The sequence below is a fragment of the Rattus norvegicus genome, chromosome 12 (genome assembly GCF_036323735.1).
Source record: "Rattus norvegicus strain BN/NHsdMcwi chromosome 12, GRCr8, whole genome shotgun sequence".
Taxonomy (NCBI): Eukaryota; Metazoa; Chordata; class Mammalia; order Rodentia; family Muridae; genus Rattus; species Rattus norvegicus.
The window spans coordinates 37,122,287-37,138,559 of NC_086030.1; the positions used below are offsets into that span (position 1 = coordinate 37,122,287).

Genomic DNA, 16,273 nt, shown 5'->3' on the forward strand with positions numbered 1-16,273 from the left:
CCTTCAGCCTACTGCCCTGCTTTCTTGATTCCTTTTCTTTTCCTCTTCCTTCTTCCCAAGAGCACCTACCACCTAGGCAGGCTTTGGTTATATTTACTTGTATTTAAGTATGCCCTTGGGGCCCCGGGGTGGGGTCTAATTCTGTGGAAGGCTGTTTGCCTTTTGCATTCAAAGTCCTGGGTTCAAGAAACAACCCCCCCCCCCCCAAAGCACCAGTTCATCCTCCCAGCAAGGTTACAGCACATAGTAGGTGCTTTGGGCTAGTAAATATTCTTCCAGAAGTGTCCCCGGGCATAGAGGGGCACTTACAGACAGGATTATCAAGCTGTGATTTGCACACTCTGCATGGGGTGTTTGCATTAGACCTCAGAGATCTGGCTTGTGGCCCGGCTCCTGCTGTTCCAGGAGCCTGCAGCAGAGACAGCCCCTGGGTCCTCTGGCCTCCGGCCACTAACAGCCAGGACCAAGGCATTGTGGTCCTCGTGGTTCCCTGCTCAGCTCCTGAAATGCTTGGCAGTGCCACAAATAAAGTCCAGACAGACGCGGAAGCGGGTGACTCTGCAGTTTCTTGTGGTGAAAGGGGGCGGAAGGTGGAAGGCTGGGGGCTCCAAACCACATCCTCGGAGATGCTCTTGCGGGGCTGTGGGGAGGGAAAGATGGATCACCTTGTGGCTGTGAGACACCCCCATCCCCCACCATTGTAGCTAATGCCACAGTACACTGGTACACTGCAAGTCCGCCCTCTGTGCTGTTAATGATGGAAACTATGGCTTCCTTTCCCATTTGCTGGGGCCTACGCTTGTGGGGCGGGGCTCGGGGATGGGCAGGTACATCGGTCTTTTGGTTTGCTTAACTTGTGAGGTGAAGGAGGTTGCCCTCAGGCTCAGGGACAGGTGCAGGCTCTGCAGCAGGCTTCTGGGATTTGCTTGTCCTCTAGACTGGGGCTGGCTGATCCTATCAGGCCCGAGGACTTCCAGCTTGCTTGCTCTGTCGGAATTTTCTGCCGACGCAGTTCTGAGTGAGCGAGAGACCTGGCCCTGGGGCCTTTCGGCATCTTTCACTGTAGACAGCATGCCACAGGCCCTTCGCACGTGCTGTGATGTCCGGATCTGGTCCTTGGGATGGCTGGGCAGGGCGCTGTTATTTCTCAGGTGAGTTCTGAGCCTGTCATGCTGGCTTCACCAGATTTGCCCCGGAAAACCACCGGTTTAATTTGACGACTTGGTGGTCTAGAACTGTTAACTTGAGTGGATCACCGGAGGAACAGGCTATTGCCTGAGGGAACTTCACCTGCCTAGAGGTTGGAATATTAGGCCGTTAGAAACCATCGTGAAATAAATATGGCAGAGAGACAAGTTCTGGAAAACTCAAGGTTTTTTTTTTTTCTTTAAAGGTTTATTTATTTCTTTAAAGGTTTATTTATTTTATATCAGTACACTGTAGCTGTCACAGACACACCAGAAGAACGAATCGGATCCCGGTACAGATGGTTGTGAGCCACCCTGTGGTTGCTTGGATTTGAACTCAGGACCTCTGAAAGAGCAGTCAGTGCTCTAACCACTGAGCCTCTAGATTTCCAGTGCTCTTTGAGCTTGATCAGTAACCACCTCTTTGTCTCCAATCCACTTATTTCTTTATTTTTGTATTTGTCTTTCCCTGAACTTTTTTTTTTTTTTTTTTTTTTTGCTTCTTTTTTTTTTGCAGCTGGGGACCGAACCCAGGGCCTTGCGCTTCCTAGGCAAGCGCTCTACCACTGAACTAAATCCCCAACCCCTGAACGTTCTTTTTTTAGGGCAGGGTCTTCCCTCGTGTGTCGCAGACTAGCTCTAGACTCCCCATCCCCCAGCTTCAGCCTCCAGAGTGGTGGGGGTGACAGGCTGTACCACCAAGCAGGGCTCTCAGGCCATCTTTGCTGAGTGCCTGGTACATGCCCTGAATGCAGCAGGGAGCTGAACAGGTACGGTCTGCACTTGGGCTGACAATATCTAAGCCACAAACGCCCACGGGAACTTCAGCTGGTGAAGAATGAGGAAAAAAAGCAGGTGCTGAGGTTGGTGAAGGACTTCTGAAGGGAAGGAGAGCAGAGGGTGGACAGACATTAGAAGATGGTTGGCTGAGGGACCCCCACATGTAAATGACCTCGGTTAATTTGCCAAGCACTTAGGAAGGAATGATCGATTGATAAGAGGGTAGAGATGGATTTATTTACCTAGAATTATTTTTGTTATTATGTTGTGTATTGAAGGTAGGGCCTAACACATGCTGGGCAAGCACTCTCACTGAGCTATAAGCACTCAATCACTGAGCTACAAGCACTCTATTACTGAGCTATAAGCACTCTATCACTGAGCTTTAAGCACTCTATCACTGAGCTATAAGCACTCTATCACTGAGCTACAGGCACTCTACCTAACCCAGTCCTATTCTATTTCTAATTTAAGACAGGGTCTCTCAAAGTTTCCCAGATTGGCCTTGAGTTTACTCTGAGGCCCAGGCTGCCTGCAACTTGCAATCCTCCTGCCTCAGCACCTCCAAGTAGTTGGGGTGACAAGTGTGTATTACTAGGTCAGGTTCTCACTTTTCTTTAAGATTTATTTATTTTTACGTGTGTTGGTGTTTTGCCTGTATGTATGTCTGTGTTGAGGGCACTAGATTCCCCAGAACTAGAGTTATAGACAGTTGTGAGCCACTGTGTGGGTGCTGAGGATTGAACCTGGGTCCTCTGGAAGAACAGCCAGTGCTCTTAGCAGATAAGCCATTTCTCTGGCCCCTTATTTTACTCTTTAAAAAGTATTTGGCCTGGGGCTGGAAAAATGGCTCAGCCATTAAGAGCACTGAGGTCTTGAGTTCAGTTCCTAGCAACCACATGGTGGCTCACAACCATCTGTAATGGGATTCGATGTCCTCTTCTGGTGTGTCGGAAGACAGTTACAGTGTACTCATATACATAAAATAAATAAGTAAATCTTTTTTTTTTCCGGAGCTGGGGACCGAACCCAGGGCCTTGTGCTTGCTAGGGAAGTGCTCTACCACTGAGCTAAATCCCCAACCCCTAAGTAAATCTTAAAAAAATTTATTTGGGGGCTGGAGAGATGGCTCAGCGGTTAAGAGCACCCGACTGCTCTTCCAGAGGTCCTGAGTTCAATTCCCAGCAACCACATGGTGGCTCACAACCATCTGTAAGGAGACCCGATGCCCTCTTCTGGTGTGTCTGAAGACAGCTACAGTGTACTTATATATAAAAAATGAATAAATAAATCTAAAAAAAAAATTTTATTTGGCCTGTGTGTATGTCTGAGTACTGTGGGTGTGCTTGGTCCTTACAGAGGACAGAGAGTTTGTTGGTCCCCTGGAACTGGAATTACAGATGGTCTTGAGCCATCGTGTGAGTGCTGGGAATTGAACCAGGGTCCATCTGGGAGAATATCCAGTGCTCTTAACCACTAAGCGATCTCTCCTGCCCTTACTTTGCAATTTGTTTTTGAGATAGGGTCTCATGGATTCAAGGGTCTGAGCTGGGCTTGAACCCTGGTATTTGGGTGAGGATGACCTTGAACTCCTGATCATCCTCCCTCCACTTCTAGGCAAGTGCTCTACCCACTGAGCCACAGTGTATTGGTTGGATACACTGCTATCTCTGAGCCATTGCTGGAATCCAGGCTCTTCGGCACTTACTCAAAGTTGCCTTCCTATCAGTTGGTACCTTTAGGTCTCCAAGGTTCCTATCCCCAAGAGGCCAGAAGCAAACAGGGTGTGGTGTTATGAGGGAAGTAACCCTTTTGAGGTACCAGTGTGTGGGATGGGGTGCGTTTAGTTCAGTGGATGCTTCTTGCTGCCAGGCTAAAGCCTGTGTGGGAGCACCGATTAGAAATCTGTGGCTGGGGGATTTGGGCAGGGCCGACGTTTCTCAGGTCTGGGTCTACTCTTGGGTCATGTGGAATCAACACCAGACTGGGCCAAGGCTTTGGAATAAAGCACCAGAGTCACTGTGGGAAGTGTCTGCCCTTCCCTGTGGCTCAGGAGAACAGGGCTCCACAGTTTATAGCAGCTAGCCCTCTTTAGGGCAATGTTTCCTTCTGGCCTCAGTGGCTTTGCCTTACAGAGACTTGGGTGGGGGAGCTGTAGAGACTTCCATGTGACCCTCGACGTCCCTCCAACCCCTGTCATCCGTGCCTAAGGTTGACAAAAGCTGGGGGGGAGTCGGAAGACACCCCAACTCTTTCTCTGTAAGAGAGAAATCTGAACCTATGCAAATGAGGGAGTGTCCTTCTAGATGACTCCAGGGGACCAGTAGGAAGGCTGGAGAGGGAGGCTAGCCTTGTCTCTTCCCTCCTCCAGGCGATCCAGCTGGCCTTCAGCAGGTCTGGTTCTGGGCCCTTACATTGCCAGCTGGGCGGCCAAAGAGTGGGTGCAACGCCATGGGTGTGTGCCCCTGACCTCTGACTCCTGTTCCAAAGGGCATCCGCCCATTCGTACACTTCCTTTTTTTTTCCACTCTTGGACTCGGTTCCCCCTCCACCATCTGCCCCTCGCCCCGACTCAGAGCTCAGGGGTGGGGAGAGGGTGCAGGAACCCCAGTACCCCTGAGGAAGAGGCCCTTGCCCTGGTAACCGCACTCCCGCCGCAGCCATTCCCTAGGGGCTCTCTTGTTGGCAGAACCGAATCTGCTGAGACTTCACTCCAAAAAAGGAAAGTTAAATTAAAAAAAAAAAAAAATCAAACTCTCCAACGCGTCTAGGGAAAGCAGAAGAGGAGGGAGGAGGCGGCGGCTGCAGGGCTGGGTTCCCTAGCTCGGCTGCTGTTAAGATCTAAGGCTGAGAGGGCTCACTATGGGGCAGGTCAATGAGCCCTACTGCTTGCTAGTGGGCAAGCTCCTACTGGGGCTGGGTGGACCTGGTTGGGTATCCAAGAGTGGGCCACTGGCCCAGTGCGCAGCCTAGGCACGGGTCCTGGAAAATTCCCTACGGACGTTCACTTTAGATATCAGGGGGTCCGGGTGACAGGGCAACGCAGCGCGACCCGCGTGCTATGAACTCGCGTGGGCCTCTCCAGGATCTCATATTCCAGTCACTGAACCAGATCGTCACTGGCAGTGGTCCGCGGAGTCTTTCCCAAGGGCTAATCTCCCAGGCGAGGCCCAGAGCGTCGCTGAGTATCTGCGTGCGACTCTGAGGGCTCCGTGGGTGGCCCTCCCGGGGCGTCGTCTCCGCATCCCCTGGACACTCCTGAGTTATAATTTAATAGCTGAAACGCGATTCCCGTGAAGTCTCTGGGGTTCGCGGAGGAGGAGGGGGCGGGGAGGTATTTGCTCCGCCTTCTTCGGCGAAAAAACGCAGCTCGGGGTGCGCGCACGGCGGCGGGGTGCGCAGGCCTGGAAGGCGTGCATGCGGGCCCTTTAAGGCGGTCGGGGCGGGCTTCCACGAGGCTCCGCCCCTCGCTCCGCCCCTCGCCGCCAGGAGCGGAGCCGCGGGCAGCGCAGGCCGGGCCGCATCCCCGTACCCGCGCCAGCCGCCCGCGCCCGCCATGCGCGCCCCGCAGCGGCCCGCGCGCCCGGGCCCCGCGTCGTAGCGCGGCGGGCGGAGACCGCAGGCTCCTAGCCGGTGCCCGCCGCGTCCTCGAGCCCGATCGGCGCCGTAGCCCGGCGCCAGCGCCCGGTGCCGCCGCCGGCGAGGTGAGTCGGGCCGAGTGCGCGGAGGGCGGCGGGGAGCGGGTGGCTTCCGGGCCGGGGCGGCGCACGCGGCGGAGTTGGCGCCCCCGAGGGGACGGGCGGCGCGGCGGGGAGCGCGCGGGGGCGCGGGAACTTCGGGAACTCTCGGGACCTTGCAGGGCGGTGCAGGCCGCGACCCCAGCACCCGGGACCCTGCAGGATGGAGCAGGCCAAGACTTAGGGACCTGCGGGGTGGAGCAGGCCGAGAATCGGGGACCTTGCGGGATGGAACAGGCCGAGAACCGGGGACCCTCTAGGCGGTACAGGCCCCGACCTGGGTACCTCCTGGGTGGCGCAGCCTGAGGACCTGGGGACTCTGTAGGGTGGCACGGCCTGAAAACTGGGGAACCCTGCAGGGAGATGCAGGCCGGGACCAGGGACCCTCTGGGATGAAGCAGCCGGGACCTGGGGACTCTTTAGGGTGGTACAAGCCAGGACTCGGGGACCTTCTGAGATGGCATCAGCTAAGACCCAGGAACCCTGCAGGAAGGTGCAGGCCAGGACCTGGAGACCCTCCCGTGGGTGGTTCAGGTCAGGATTCCGGAGTCCTGCGGGCAGTTTGGGCCAGGACCCTGGTGCCCTCCGGTATGTTTTGAAGGCCAGGCCCGGGGATCCTGCAGCATCAGGGTGGCGTAGCCTGAGGACTGACTGATGGACTCGTGTTTTGGAGAGGGCCAGTACTCGTGGACCCTCTGTTGTGGCGCAGCTTGAAGACCAGGATTCTTAGGGGTGGGTGGCGTAGCTCTAGGACTTGGGACCCCTCCCGGCGGCTCGCCCCAGGGACTCTGGGTGCCACAGGTCAGGATCTGAGACCCCTGAGGGGTGGCGCATTCTAAGGACCCAAGGACCCTGTGGGCGGCCGCGCCCCCCCTCCAGTGACGCGGCGCCGCCTCCTGTTCCCTCCCCCTGGCCGTGCAGATACTTCGGATGCCACTAGTTTGGGAAGTTGCAGATCCGAGCCTAGCGGGGCAGCCGGGAGCCCCAGCGCCCCCAGACGCGCGTGGGAAGCGGCCTCCCCTCCCGACCTTGAGGGAGGAGAGCCGGGCGGGCGTCCAGACAGGCGGTCCCTCGGGCCTCTGGAGCTGGGGGCGCCTAGCAGCGGCGGCTGAATAATCTTTACATTGTAGCTTTATTCGCACAGCCAGGTCCACCCGCCGGCGTGCGCGCGCCCTCCCCGAGAGTCTGGTGCAGGCAGCGGGGGCGGATCCGTTCGTTCTCAGCCTCCTCCCTTCCTCTCCTTCTCCTCCCCCCTGTTGGTGAGAACTGGTTTTATTACGATTACGTTTTTTTTTTCCTCTCTCTCTCTCTCTCTCTTTGCAGATTTGGTGGAGGGATGTGTGAGAGGGGAGGTAGGAGTGGGAGGCAGAGGATCCCTTGGGGCTCTGTGGGCAGTGTTAGGGTGGCCTTGGCTTTGCCCTTTTGAATGTAGCTCTGGTCTCTGCGGCTGCTTTGATGAAAGGGGCTCTGAGGCCAGGCGCGTGTTGGGGGGGGTGCATCTCAGGCCACTGCTGGGGACTTCGTGGGTGGCCTTTTTTTTTCTTTTTAATTGTAGAGGAGGGGGCAGAATAGTCAGAGGAAGGCTGAGGTGGCTAGAAGCCCTAAGCGTTCTGACTGGTCCTGCAGCTCAGCTCCTGGGTTCGAATCTTGGGTAGCTGACTGATGGGGCGTGGGGGCGGGGTGGCAGATGACTTCACCTGTCTGTGCTTTTGGGCTTCTCTTCTGCAGAGGGTAAAAACAGTTCCCAGGTCTGGGGCGCTTCTGGGAACCGAGTCTTTGCAGAGGGTCCTTGGGTAGGTTACTATGACTACTGTTATTCCAGATTCTCATCCTTGCTCTGTCTTTGGATTGGGGAAACCCACGAGAGTGTCTGCCCCACCTTTGGGAGCTGGGAGGGTCTGACGGAGGAGGCCCTGAGGATGGAGAAGGGCCAGGCCTCAGCCCATTGAGCACAGGCAAACACAGAGTTGGCAGCCAGCTGAGCTGCATTGAGTGTTGGAGGGGGTGGTGAGGGCATTTCGGGTACTGCCTAGCTTCCCTGCACTCCTTGTCCCTGTTTGGAAATTTACCGCTGTTTCTTTGGGGTGCCAGGGGAGCCTGCGGTCTTAAAGTCCAGACGTGGGGGTGGGAATGAGTGGCCAGACCTAGCCTCTTCCCACGGAGCTATTTACGCTTGCAGGGGAATCAATACTATTGATAAACCCATGTCGGTGGTAATGTGGCTGTCAGGCCCCGGTGAGGGATGGAGACCCCTCCTGTGGCTGTGCCCCTCCCCCCTTGGTGAGGGCTCATGGCTTAATCCCTTCTTTTTTCCCAGTGAATACTCAGGCTATCTCCCAAAGGTTTCCTAGCTCTGCAAACAGGAACTGAGCTGCCATACAGCTGGATCTGGATTGTTCTGGGCCAGCAGGTGCTTGCCACTCTACCGCTCCCTCTCCACAGGGACCCCCGATTCCCGGCTGGAAATGAACTCTTGTTTCTGGCTTGGGTCCCACCCAAAACTGGTGGTGGGGAATCCTGTGTTAACCTCTGAGATGGGGGTGACACCCAGTTAAGAGGGGAGATTGATCCAGTGGGAGCTTCCCACATGCTTATCCCCAAGGGCTGGATCTGTTTTTTCTTTTTTTTTTTTCTCTGTCTGCATATTTTCTCTGCTCTGTTTCCCGTTCATGTCTCCAGTACTACCTAGCAGCTTCCCCAGGTGATACCTTGGGGACAGTCCTCCAAGGGCGGTAGCTTTCGGCAGCTGGTGATTCCTGCTTAAAGTGCCCAGGGTGTGCATGTGCGTGTGCGTGTGCGTGTGCGTGTGCGTGTGCGTGTGTGTGTGTGTGTGTGTGTGTGTGTGTGTGTTTGTGTGTATAGAGGCAGCTGTCTGGGGAAGGCAGGGCTACACAAAGCCAACTGGAGTGAGTAGCTTAGAAGACCCACCTCCCTGGAGAGGATGAGAAGCTTGGAAAGGGTCAGGTGAGTCTCCTTAGGGGAGGCTGACAATTGGAATCCACTTTAGTAAACCAGGTGAATTCTGTTCTCTGAGTTGGTGGATCTGCACTGCAGTAGCAAAACAGTGGCATCCAGGAAAGAAAAAACACACACTGACTGTGTGCCATCGTTCAGAAAGCACTTACTGTGTGCATGGCAGCCTCAGAAAGCACATAACTGTGTGTGCCAGCGTTCGGAAAGTGCCTTTGTGTGTGCACCGGTACGTTCTGAGGTGGGCTGTGGGGACGTGGCTGTCCTATTTTATAGATGGTGTCACAGAGGCCCTGAGAGGTTTCGGTGACCGGCCTTGGAAGCTGTGGCTAACACCTGGGTTGTTCGTGGATCACACAGCAGACAGCCTTGGCTGCAAAGAAGGGAGCAGGAACTGACCTCTCCTGGGGTTGGCACCTGCCCATCTTTGCAGGGCTGTGGGGGAGGGCAGCTCAGAGACTGGGAACTTGTTCTCCCAGGGTTTGGAGAGGGGGCGGTGCCAGCAGCAGGCTGGCATTTCTTTGAAGTCTCATTTTATCTCAAAACACTCATGCAAATTTTTGGCATCTGCCTTGGCGACAGTGCCGTGTTTATTTTGAAATGAAAACAGGGGTTTGAATTATTTAGCATGGTGTCTAACGGGGCATAAAGCTGCAAGCAGGGAACCCTGAAAGAAGCCTAGAGCTGCCGCCGCCGCTGCCTCGCCTCTCCCTGGGGAATCTGGCTATGGACACTTAGCCTGTGTTTGGAGAGGTCCTTGCTCAGCCTTTGCTCCTGAGAGCGCCACAGGTCAGAAAGTGCAGTTGTCCAAGGTCACAGGGGGACTGTGTACCAGTGGTCGCAGTGAGCAAAGACAGATTCCTCCTAGTGACACATCTCTGTGTTAGAGCAGCGTGCTGGCACCCCACATTGCCTTGCTCATGGGTCCCCAGCTGATCATGACCTTCTGGTCCATAGATACTTAAAAGATCATGGAAGCACAAGACAGATTGCCCGATCCATTATGTCTGAGCTGGTGGTTGATTGAGCATAGCTTTGTAAAGCTTCCAAAATGTCTTCACAAGCAGTGTGCCCAGGCTGGAACCTCTAAATAGGACTTGTTGGTCTCACCTGTCAGGTTGGAACCTTGCCCTCCACTGCTGGGATCTAGTGGAAGTTTGGTCCTTAGAACCACAGCATCAAGTTGTTCTGTTCTGGGGAAGTTACTTAACCTCTCTCTCTAAGCCTTAGTTTGCTCATCTGTGAGATGGGGCCACGACCATTGCTGCTGCTGCCACCGCTGCTTGGGTACTTAATATTCTGTGGGCCACACAAGCCCATATGTGGCTTCTGATCTGCTGTCACCATATGTAGCTTCCCCATTGGAGAGCAAGACTCAACTGAAGAGTTTGTCATGGGGACTCATGTCCTTGCATATGCTGTGTGGTCAGACAGGTTATGTTTCTCTTGTCTTTTTTTCCCTGATAATCCCCCCCCCCAGTACTCATACCCACGCCCTTGGGTGCTAAGCAAGCATTTGTACCACTGAGCTCTGTACCCCTAGTCTGGAATCCTCCTGAAGGCTGCTGGTAGGCTCTCCAGGTGACTGGCTAGCCTAGTCTCTTCCCTTGACCCCAGGTTGGGACTTGTTATCCTCTGGAGACTGAGGGCTCCTCCCCTCTCCCTGGTTGGTGACTCATGGCTCCGCTGCCTCTCTGTGCCCTGGGAGCTGAAGTTTCCCCTCCCACCTGTAATCAACCTGCTTGGAGATCAATAGCAGCTTGGAGGATGGGAATCTGCTAATGGGAATAAAGGCAGCAGTGGTGGTACCTTCTGGTATGTTGGGGGTGGTTTCCCCTTCCTCCTTTGGGGTGTTTTGGAAAGATCATACTGTGACTTCCTGTGATCCTCTGTTCCTTCCTCTCCCACTGTGTCCAAAGACTCGAAGCTCCTGAACAGGTGGCTTTGTTTAATTTTAGTTCACCGAAACGGCTTTAATGGCTGCCTGGTTGCCCTGTGCCCAGTGGCTGCTGGGTGTAGGAACGAAGCCGGCAGCGAGCTAATTCCTCCCATTCTGTGGGCTTCCCATGCTCCATGCTATCTCCTGTGAATGGCTTCGTAGGCCCCTGGTTCCCAACTCATGGCCTCAGTTTTTCACCATCCTCTGACACTGTATGTGCAGCCACTGGGGAATTAACAGTAGAGGGAATGTTCTAGAGTGTCTTCTGCTTCAAGTCTTTGCAGCAACTGAGGTTGGTGGTACCCAGGACTGGAACCGTTGTAACCACTGCTCCTGGTTGTTTAGTCCTTATTGGATCCAGGGTCAAGCCAGTGCTGGGTAAGTTCTCTCTCAGCAGAGCCACATGCTAAGCTTTCTTCTTACTCTTTTTTTTTTTTTTTAAAGATTTATTTATTCTATATAAGTACACTGTAGCTGTCTTTAGATACATCAGAGGAGGGCATCAGATCGCATTACAGATGGTTGTGAGCCACCATGTGGTTGCTGGGATTTGAACTCAGGACCTCTGGGAGAGCAGTCAGTGCTCTTAACTGCTGAGCCATCTCTCCAGCCCTCTTTTTACTCTTTATGTGGGAAACAGTCTCTCTCAGAGTCACCCAGGCTGGTCTTGACTTTGGAGTCCTTTCTGCCTCAGCCTCCAGAGTAGCTGAGAAGAACTCTGCTGAACTTAATCATTAATTACAAAGGAAGTGAGAAGAAGCCTGCGGGTCGGGGAGCCACAGGCCCATGAGCAGTGTGACTGGAGAGTCTGACACTCTGGCGGGTGGTGATGTCTGTGCACCGACTCGGACCATTGCCGTGAGTCTGGCAGCCCTGCAAGGCCAAAGTCCCACAACCTTCCTGTTTCCCCTTTCCCAGGCTTAGCATGGGTGGCTTTGTCCCTGTGCACTCACTGGGTGGCAGGCACATACTGAATAGTAGCTGCTGATCCAGCCGGGTCCCTGGTGTGCTGGCATGTCCCTGACTTCCCTGGTCCTCTGGGGAGGACCTGTCTTTTTTTTTTTTTTTTACTATGAGTTAATATACCGCGGATGTCTTTTTATGTTTTTCTTTTGGGGGGCGGGGCAGGGTCTTTTTTAGTGTTTTATTACTGTGTAGAGACACCACGTCCAAGACACCTCAGGAAAGAAAGTGTTTGAGTTGGAGCTTGCTTACAGTTTCTGAAGATTAGTCCCCGATTGTCATGGTGGGAAACAGACAGGCATGGGACTGAACAGTAGCTAAGAGTTTTACATCCCTGATCCAAGGCAGAGAGGGAGGGAGGGGGAGGGACATACAGGCAGACACAGACAAGACAGGGGCCTACCATGGGCTTTTGAACTCTCAAAGCTCCCTCCCTCCCAGTGGTGTACTTCCTCCAGCAAGGCCACACCTCCCAGTCCTTCCCAGACAGTTCCACTGGCTGGGGAGCAAGCATTTAACCATATGAGCTTATTGTGGAAGCCATTCTCATTCAGACCATCACAAGGTCTCACTCAATTTGTAGCCCAGGCTGACCCCGAACTCTCAGTGGTCCTGTCTCAGGCTTGTGAGTGCTGGGATGACAGGCATGTGTCACCACAGCTAGCCACATGTTCTCCCAGAGCTGCTGTTCACTAAAAAAGGTACATACTGGCAAGAAGAAGTAACGCTTTCTGAACCGCAGAAGGCTCCGGGCTTCCTAGAAAGGCACTTTCATAAAAACAAAACAAAACAAAAAACAAACAAAACAAACAAACAAACAAAAAAACAATGCTGTCAGGGAAGACAGTGGGGAGCATGGAGGTGGGTACTGCTTGCAACTCCCTTGGGTTCCATTCCCAAGGCAGTCGGGCTGGGTGTGGGTGTGTGCAGGCACTCTGATCATGAACCACTCTTCCTGTGTGTCCCTGGCATCCATTGTATATGTGGTCATATTGCACACTGATTGCCGTGTCCTGGGTCATACTGGTCTGTTCTGATACAGAGTGTACTTACCCCCAGGGTTTTTTTTTTTTTTTCTATTCTTCTTTTCGGAGCTAGGGATCGAACCCAGGGCCTTGCGCTTGCTAGGCAAGCACTCTACCACTGGGCCAAATCCCCAACCCCACCCCCAGGGTTCTTAAGGGTGCCATCCACTGTTGGTCGAGGGCACCTGGGCTGGTGTGATATATAACCCTCCCCACCCCAGTGTCCTCTCCCCCACCCCCCAAGTGTACTCCCTCCGCTTCTCCCTATGTAGCCCTGGCTAATCTTGAATTCAGAGGTCTGCCTGTCTCTGCCTTTTTTGTATTGCAATTAAGGGCGTCTGCCACTAGGCCTGGGCTGCATTAAAAAAAAAAATTCTATTAAATACAGCTTTCGGGGTCCATAAATGTTTGACGGATCTGTCTCTACATAGGTGGATCTGGCATGTCGTGGGGAGGTCCCTAAGACTTTGGCCCCTTTTGTAGCTTAATGTACGTTTTTGTACCTGATGACATAGGCCCTGGAGTCATGTAGAGTATTCCCAAGACCCCTGCTTCTGGCTTGGGCCAGTGGCTATACCCCACTGTTGCATTCAGTAGAAGTGGCTGACTCTGGGCACGATCCATTTGCTTCTCAAATAACGGTGCCCTGTGTTGAGTGCCGAGTGGTTTCTGGGTGACTTGATGCCTGTCATTTTCAGAATTCTCACCAGCTCCCCCCTCCCCGTCCCCCAAGAAGAGTTTTTTATTGGATGAAGAGGAGGAGTGAGGAAGAGAAGAAAGGAGAAAAAGGGCTCTCACCAGCTTTTAACACTTCCTGTTTTCCCTTTGCTTCGGTGACTAAAGAGCTCTGCAGGTCTGCGTGGGTCTGTGTTTGGGTTTTTTACCCATGTCACCCTGGGTCCAGATTCCTTTGTCTTGGCTACCAGCATTGATTTTATCTTATCATGGGGATCCCCCCCCCCCCCCCCCCGAGCTGGGGACCGAACCCAGGGCCTTGTGCTTGCTAGGCAAGCGCTCTACCACTGAATTAAATCCCCAACCCCTATCGTGGGGAGGTCCAGGGGAAGGTGCTATGTGGGGTGTCTTGTGTCCCCAGCGCTCTGTGGTGGGGAGGGTGCTCTTCTCACTGATGTTCCCTGGGAGAAACTGAGGCTATCCAGGGAATGGCTTGTCTGCCCTGGGCAATTGACTTGGGGGGTTTCTACAGCCCAAAGAAGAATGTGCCCTGGGGTGGTGGGATGTCACCCTTTGGTGGTCTGGGACCTTAGAGCCCTGCCCCATGCTTTAAGACTCTTCTGCTTCCTCCTAGACTCGCTTAGGAGACTCACTCTGGTAGCGCTGGACTGGGAAGGGAGGGGGGTGAGAACCCCAGGGGGTGGCTGAGGGCAGGGACAGGTGTGGGGCTCTCTGTGGGTGGTGGTGGGGACACCACAGCATCCAGGTGGTTTGGGATTAGTCTTTCCTGACCTGGTTGGGCTCCATGGTCAATCTCTCTTGGGAAAGTAACCCTGAGGTCAATCTCTTGGCCCAAGTGGCCTCCCGGGTTAATTGCTCCTTGGCAGGTGTCCCTGGGGTCAGTGTCTGCTGCGCAGGTGGCCAGAGGATCAATCTGTGTCCCCTTTCCCCTTACCCCTTAGGCCAGTTGTCCTGGGGCTGGTGGCTGGACTGGCCTTCTGTCTTTGAGTGCATTTGGCTTTCTATGACTTGTGTATGCTCTGGACCCTTGAGGAAGTCTATCCAAGCCTAGGTCTGGACAGGCCTGTGTGGCTGGCGGGGACTTAGAGCAGAGGGGTGACCTTCACTCCCTAGTAAAGGGACAAAAGGAGCCAGGGGGCTCCCCCTGCAGACTTGACTCAGCTGCTCCAGGCCAAGGCTCATGCATGAACCCCGGGCAGGGGATACCCTTCCCCCAACCCCTCCTCTCCCTCACAACACCCCGTCTCCCCTCCCACAGCTGTCTTCAGGGAGGACACCCCCCCATGCTTCCTCTCCCACAGCTGTCTTTGGGGGGATGATAGCTTCCCTAGTTCCGAGCTGGCTAAGAGAAAGCCAGGGGGACACCTCCTTACTTTAGGCTTTTGCTTAGTGTGGGGCTCAGGTGGGCACTGGCTTGCACTAGCTTCCCTCAGACCCTTTCTTTAGCCCTGAAACCTGCTGTCACCTAGCTCAAAGCCCTTCCCTTGAGGCAGGTAGAGGAACATGAGGTGACCCTACAGGTGCTCCCCCACCTCCTGAATATTCGTCTTGCTTATTTCCTTGGAGAGGCTTATTCTGCAGCTGCCTACCCTTGTGGGTAGAATCTGCCTTCGGGTATGGAGGGTGACGTAGGGCTGGAGTTTGCTCTGTGGTCTTATGTGTGGAGGTCCTCTATTGGGGCCTTTAAGTCTTAAGTGTCAGAGACCAGGCCTAGAGATGTCTCAGGCCCCATCCGTCTTCATGCTGGCCTCTGCAAGGCCCACTGAGTCACACTGAGAGAATCCTGTGTGACCTGGTATAGCCATAGCAGCCTGCCTGGCACACATTGGGCTAATGGGACCAGCCTGTTGTGGGAGAGCTAATAATGGGACCGGCCTGCTGTGGGAGAGCTAAGTTGGCTTTGGGGACCCTGAGGTTCTAGGAGTTTGTCCTAGGCCTGCTGAGCCGCATAAGCACACTGTGGTCTGCGACCTGGGTGGTCCCAACTGAGCCTTGGGAAACTGAAGTTGAACCTGGTTCACCTTTGCTGTCCCGAACCCTTTTTTCTTTTCTCTTTTCTTTTTTTTTTTTTTCCCGGAGCTGGGGACCGAACCCAGGGCCTTGTGCTTGCTAGGCAAGCGCTCTACCGCTGAGCTAAATCCCCAATCCCCCCCCCCCACCCTTTTCTATGTGTGGACCAGGCGCTGGCATGGGTTGGTCAGTGTCTCCTTCCTACTGGAGTTCTCCTCAGAGGACTCTAGGAGGTGACCTTCAGTGGTGAGAAAGTCCTGCTGCTGCAGCGAGGTGACCCCTGAATGCAGTGGTGTCCTCTTAAGAGGGGCTGATAGGATGGACAGAAGACATAGGACAGGGACAGAGGCAGGACTGCCATGGACTGCAGGCCGCTGGGAATGTGGATGGTTAAGGATAAGTTTTCATGGGATTCCCAGAAGGACCAGCCCTGCCCTTGAGCTTGGACTTCCGGCTCCAGCTGCAAAACCATCAAGAACTGTGAGCCCTTGGGGGCTTCTCGTTGCCAGAGTCACTCTGGGAAGTGGATTGTTTCTCAGCAGTGGCCCTAGCTGTCCACACCATAGGATACCTTTAAAACCCCAGTTGTGCTGGGTGTGGTGGAGCATGCTGGAAATCTGTTCTGGAGAACTGAGGCAGAAGGGTCACAAGTTCAAGGTCCGTCTGGGCTGCATGGTGAGATCCTACCTACACACACACACACACACACACACCATGGGGCCAGGGAAGTGGCCTAAAACAAACCTGGTGACCTGAGTTTGGTCCCTGGAACCCCATGGAGATATGGAAGGAGGGAGCTCACTCCACAGAACTGTCCTTACTTAGGCTTAAACATACATGTCATGCCCACGTCCCCCTATATATGAACACATAAAAAAAGACCTAAGACCAATGGGAAACACTTATATACAACAGTATGAAGTAATTTTATGGTTGGGGAGGTCAGTACAACATGAACTGTAGTAA

General features: G+C 54.1%; 1 protein-coding gene across 9 annotated transcripts in view; it reads left to right on the plus strand.

The window, feature by feature from the left end:
* Positions 1-5,449: 5,449 nt before the first annotated feature.
* Positions 5,450-16,273, plus strand: part of Ncor2 (nuclear receptor co-repressor 2) — a 161,877-nt gene continuing 151,053 nt past the window's right edge. For 8 of the 9 annotated variants that reach the window (XM_006249305.5, XM_006249320.5, XM_017598397.3 and 5 more), the window contains exon 1: positions 5,450-5,671. The gene's annotated coding sequence lies outside the window, so the exon portion shown is untranslated. The remainder of the gene's footprint in view (positions 5,672-16,273) is intronic. The other variant, NM_001108334.1, reaches the window with a different exon arrangement.